This window comes from Canis lupus, chromosome 2 (genome assembly GCF_003254725.2).
Source record: "Canis lupus dingo isolate Sandy chromosome 2, ASM325472v2, whole genome shotgun sequence".
NCBI lineage: Eukaryota > Metazoa > Chordata > Mammalia > Carnivora > Canidae > Canis > Canis lupus.
The window spans coordinates 27434006-27440005 of NC_064244.1; the positions used below are offsets into that span (position 1 = coordinate 27434006).

At 40.6% G+C, this 6000-nt stretch overlaps 1 non-coding gene across 1 annotated transcript; it reads right to left on the reverse strand.

Annotated features, from left to right (window-relative positions):
- Positions 1–5679: 5679 nt before the first annotated feature.
- On the reverse strand, positions 5680–5786 carry LOC112659135 (U6 spliceosomal RNA). The gene has a single exon (XR_003136205.1). It is a non-coding gene; the product is annotated as a U6 spliceosomal RNA (small nuclear RNA).
- Positions 5787–6000: the final 214 nt, after the last annotated feature.

Sequence of the window (6000 nt, forward strand, 5' to 3'; positions counted from 1 at the left end):
GACAGAGGAGGAGCCTGCTGCAAGGCGGCATCAAACAGTATAAAACAGTATAAAATCTGACCCCGTGAATAAAAATGAGTGTGTGTCAATGTCAAATGCTACCATTTTGAGACATGTAAATGTCAGAACAGGGGTGCCGGGGTGGCTCAGTTGGTTAAGCATCCAACTCCTGGTTTTAGCTCAGATCATGATCTCAAAGTTGTGAGGTCGAGCCCCATATGCTCAGCACAGTCTACTTGAGATTCTCTCTCCTTCTTCCTCTGCCCCTCCTCTTCTCACTCTCTCTCAAATCAGTAAATAAATCTTTTTTTTTTTTTTTAAGGCAGAACAATTAATGTCCTGGAATAGCTGCTCTGAAAGATTAAGAAAAGTGATTACCTTACCCTGCAAATCGATACACTCCCAGAAGGGTCCCGTTGTTGGTATTTAGAGGAAAGAATGAGATTATCTTCCTGTATAACCTTCCAAACTTTGTCAGTTTGAATCATGGATCAGAGCAGAGGTGTGTTTGGAGGGAGGGAGAATTTGAAGCCTAAGTTTAAATTTGCATTTCCCAGAATTTCCAATATGAAACTGGTAGTAGATATCTTTTTTTCCCCCTCTACTCTCACAGAGCTAAATGCATCTCTAGAAAGAACACTAGGTGAGTGATTCAGTTACAAAAATTACCTCCTCACGGGGACATTGTGTCATACACAGTGTGATCCCACCATGAGACGAAAGAATTAGAGTTCCATCCAAGTTGCCGCCTCATGAAAAAGATCTCTTTTTAAACCCTTGCTTGTTTATGAAGCTATGTGAGGATGAGAGGCTTACATCAACCACTTATTACCTCAGGATGCCTGTGTTGAGAAAGTGTCAGCGCTACCTCACCCAATGTCTCCATCAGACATCATCATAACAGCCCATTTTTAATGACAAGTTTATTACCTCTTACAAAGTTGACTGACCTAGAAGATGATGCTTTTCTCCATCTAGGAAGTTAAATGTTGGTAAATGGCCATCCTGCTTCGAATCTTCTATAGCTTCCTATACCTGTGGGAAGAGATCAAGAACCTCAGCCAGTAAGGCCTCCTCATTTCCTGCTACGTTTAGTTTACCCTGCTACGTTTAGTTTACCCTGGCCATACTGGCTTTATTTTCACTTCCCTGAATGTACCACGTTCCTACATTTCCTGCTACGTTTAGTTTACCCTGGCCATACTGGCTTTATTTTCACTTCCCTGAATGTACCACATTCCTACAACAGGGATTTTGCACATATGATTCTGACTGGAACATTTACCCTCAGTTTTCTTTATGTACTTGGTCTCTATGCTTCCTTCAGCTCTTAGTGCAAAGGGCACTTTTCCAGATTGGCTTAGCAACTTGGTTATTTGTGCCATACTAAGTTGTATAAGAGGAGGGCTTGTGACTAGCACACATACTTGCTTAATACACATTTGTCAAAAGAATGCATGAATGAATCAGTGAATGAATGACTTGACTGAGCACACATTTTCCTAAGGAAGCTGAGTAACATGGATTGAAGAGAAGCTGTGATGTTGACAATCCCATGAACAAATAATTCAGGGCACGAAGATATTGGAACAACTTCCCTTATTGGAAACCACTTACCTCCTGACCCTCAAATGCCTATTGATCATTCATAAGTGTGGTTCAGGATGACACCTCCTCCATCATTGTGTTTGTGGCTTTTGCTCCTCCTCATCCAGATCAGCCCACTTCCTCCCAGTGGGGCATGTCCTTTGGGGCTTCATTTAAGTCTTTGGGACCCTCATTCTCCATGAATAAGGCACCTCATGTCTTCAGATCTCTTCCCACCCACCTAACTGAGACTACAATGGTGGATTGAGAAGAGCATACTCTTGAGTCAAGAACACCTAGATTTGGATGCTGAGCTTTGTTACTTGGACACAGTTTCCTCCTCTATGTTTGCTTTCTCTGTCTATAAAGCAGAGCTTTAATAAATAGCTGTCAGTGCAATGATGCTATGTAACAAACAGCCCCCAAGCAAATGGTTGCCTTCCTTAGGAGTCTGTGGGTTGCTGAGAGTTCAGGGAATCTCTGCTGGGCTTGACCCAGGACTTCAGGTTGATCCCAGACCTTGTGCATGTGTCTCACATCAGAACCTCGGTTGAGGAGCAGGAGATATTCGGCACACTTTCCTCTTGATGGACAACAGGACAGTGGGAGGGCAGAGTATTGTTTACAGAGGGCTTCTTATGGCCTCGGCTTGGAAATGGCACACAGTTGTGACCAGTGCTAAATGGGGAGCTTGTACAGGGGTCAGTGAGCCTCCAGGAGGAATGGCTGATACAACCTAGGGAGATCCAAGTTGTCTAAAGGAAGCAGTGGCTTAGCTGAGACAGGAATATCTAGCAGTGGGGCTCATAGCCAGTGAAGTCCCTCCTGTTACCATGGAAAGGCCTGGGAGGATGGAGCCCTGAGAGTCAAGGAAGAAAGAAAGAACCAGCAAAGCACTCAGAAGGAGCAGCTGGTGAGGTAGGAGGAGAATCCAGGCAGTAGGGTGTTCTGGAAATGAGGTGAAGAAAGCATTTCCTGGAGGACAGAGTGACCAGCTGTGTCACATGCTCTGCTAGGCCACATAAGACAATGGGCCAGTGGATTCAGCAACATGGAGGCCACTGGTGACTTGACAAGCAGTTGGTACATTTGATTGATTGAAAAACTTAGCTCATGGCAGAAAGTAATTCTGAATGTGGGAAGTTAATTTTGAGGCCCATTTTGTCTGATAACTAACAATAAACACTGTTTATGAGCTATCAAAAAGAAAAAAAAGGAATACAATTATATAGTTGTTTTAATGTCTTTGTCTTCTGATTCTAAATTTTGTGTCAGTTCTGGATTGGTTTTCATTTATTTATTCCCACTCCCTGCATATAGGTTGTATTTTCCTCCTTTCTTTCATGCCTGGCAATTTTTGTGTAGATGCCAGTCATTGTAGGTTTTACTTTGTTGGGTGCTGGATACTTTTATATTTTAATAAATATTTTTGAAATCTTATCTGAGATACAATGCATCTACTTGGAAACAGTTCAATCATCTAGATTTTTAAGATTTGTTCACTTTTAAGATTTATCAGCTAGGAGTAGTATTTAATCTATGGTTAATTATTCTCCCCTATTGAGATACGACTATTTAAAGGTATTATTTATTTATTCATGAGAGATGCAGAGAGACAGGCAGAGACATAGGCAGAGAAAGAAGCAGTCTCCACACAGGGATCCCAGGACCCCGGGACCACAACCTGAGCCAAAGACAGATGCTCAACCACTGAGCCACCCAGGGGGCCTGAGATATGACTCTTACTATTCTTCCCAATTATGAATTTTTCCAGTCTGACCAGTGGGAATAGGCATTATTCCCAGCACTGAGCACCAGATACTGTTCTTTCCTAACCTTCTATATGGTTCTTTCTCTTGAAATTTCCTCATATACATGTTGTATTACTTTTCTAGTGTGGCACAACAAATTGCCATTAATGTAGAAGCTTGAAACAGCACACATTTATTATCTGACAGGTTCTGTAGGTCAGGAGTCCAGATATAGACCAATGTGTCAACTTAATCTGTAATCTTCCTCTGAGGTTTGGGTTCTCCTTCAAGCACACTGGTTTTGGTAGAATTCATTTCTTTGTAGCTGTTGAGCTAACATCCCTGATTTCTTGCTGGTCACTCAGAAGTTCCCTAGGCCACCTTTCTCTCATCTCAGTTTACAAAGCAGCTATTTATTTTCTTCCTTGAGACCAGCAGGAGTACATCTCTTTGACTCCCGCTTCTTTGAATGATTGGAAGAACTTCTCTAGTTTTAACAGGCTCATGTGACTAGATCAGGCCCCACTGACAAGATATTCCTCATGTCTAAGAGTCAGCTGGTTTGGAAACTTAATTACATCTTCAAACATCCCCCCCCCCCATTGAAGTCCCTAAATTAAATTTGATTAAATATCCAGGAGATGGGGACCTTGCAGGGGACATCTTTAGAATCTGCCAGCCATAAGCATGCTGATTGGGACCTGCTGAATATTCAAGGCACTCATCTGTAGGTCCCCAAAGTTCTCTTTCAGTACATCTCCATCTCTTCTCCAGTACCTTCTCATTTTGGCTTGAAATTTCTTGAACTTCTTAGACCTGTGGGCATATGATTTTCAACACATTTTGAACTCTAATTGCATTGGTCTCTCTGGATTCTCAGATCTATCTTTTCAACTCAGAGAGTTGGCTGACCATGGCTTGGAGGCTCTGTCATGGTCAAAAGCTGGAGCAATCATGAGGCTCACTTTGTTTCTTTGTCTTTCAGGAATCACTCTCCTTCACTGCCTGAAGGGCACTGGGTTGAGACTATTGTTTCATGTATTTTAACCTTTAAAAATGGTTTTAGGGGATCCCTGGGTGGCGCAGCGGTTTGGCGCCTGCCTTTGGCCCAGGGCGCGATCCTGGAGACCCGGGATCGAATCCCACATCAGGCTCCCGGTGCATGGAGCCTGCTTCTCCCTCTGCCTATGTCTCTGCCTCTCTCTCTCTGTCTCTCTGTGACTATCATAAATAAATAAAAATTAAAAAAAAATTTAAAAAATGGTTTTAGGAGGTGGGGGTAGGAAGGCAATTCCAATTGCTCCATCTTGGCTGAAAATGGAATCACAAATTTCTTTAAAAAGTATTTCCAAGCGGGCAGGAGGAAACTCAGGAGAGATGTGTCTATGGCCTTCATAGTGAGGGTTTCATGGGTGTACATCATGGAAAGTGGACCTTTTCTCTTATTTTTGAATGATAATTGGGCAAAATTTCTAAGTTGAAATTATTTTCTCTCAGCTTCTGGAAAGGCTTCTGGCTTCTATTTGTGCAAATAAGAAATATGAATTAGGACAGTGGCATAAGAAATAAAACCTAATGTTTCACTGATTTAACACAATAGAAGTTTAATTCTTGGTCTTAGTCCAACATGGATTCCCAGCTATTTGGTAGTTTTTTTTTCCCTCCATACAGCAATTCAGGGACCTTGGTTCTTTCTACCTTTTGGTTCCAGCTAAGAGTCAAATATCTGCATTTGTGTGACAGAGGTGAAAGAATGTTTTGAAAAATCCCAGTTACTCCTTAAAAGTTGTAGTGTTCAATGGATCCATAATGATCTATTTATATTCTATCAGTGAGAAATAACCACATGAACACAAACACACACACATCACCACCAACAAGTCTCATATAAAAATCTGTGCATGATTTTTTTGTGGCTAGCTAGTCATCTGTGCTATCTAGTCTAATTTTAATGCTTTTGTTAGTAACTGCACTTTTTTCTTAGTAGATTTTAAGATGTTCTTTTCATCATTGATCTGTTTTATTGTGTTCTTTATAGTTAGAATATACTACTTATTTTTGTACTCTTGTCTTACTTCCATTCTGGGAAATGGTCAGTAATTATCCCTTCAAACATTTCTTCTTTGCCATTCCATTCTGCTCTCCTGAAACACCTGTTTGATACATGTTGGAGCCTGTCAATAGGTCTTCCTCATTTTTTAACTGAATTTTCCAAATTTTTATATGTTTTCTGAGTGATTTCTTTTTTTTTCCACAATTTTTTAAGTTATTCATGTACTTAGACAAATACCCTTTCCTCGGAGTTAATTCTCAGAGGGTGTCAGATGGCTGGAGAACTGCATAAAATATGGAACACTTCACGTATTTGCATGTCATCCTTGCACAGGGGCCATGCTAACCTTCTCTGTATCATTCCAATTTTAGTATATGTGCTCCCAAAGCAAGCACAAGTGATTTCTTTAGTTATTATCTCCCAGATTGTAATTTTCTCTTTGACTATATCCATGCTAGAATTTATCTCATATATTTTTTATAAAAAATTGATTATGTATTTTATTTACAAAATCTCTACTTAATTACATTTCACCTTTGCCCGTATTTGTTTTATTATTCTTGTGATATTTAGAGCATATTATTTCCTCCTAGACATGCTTACTTTAAA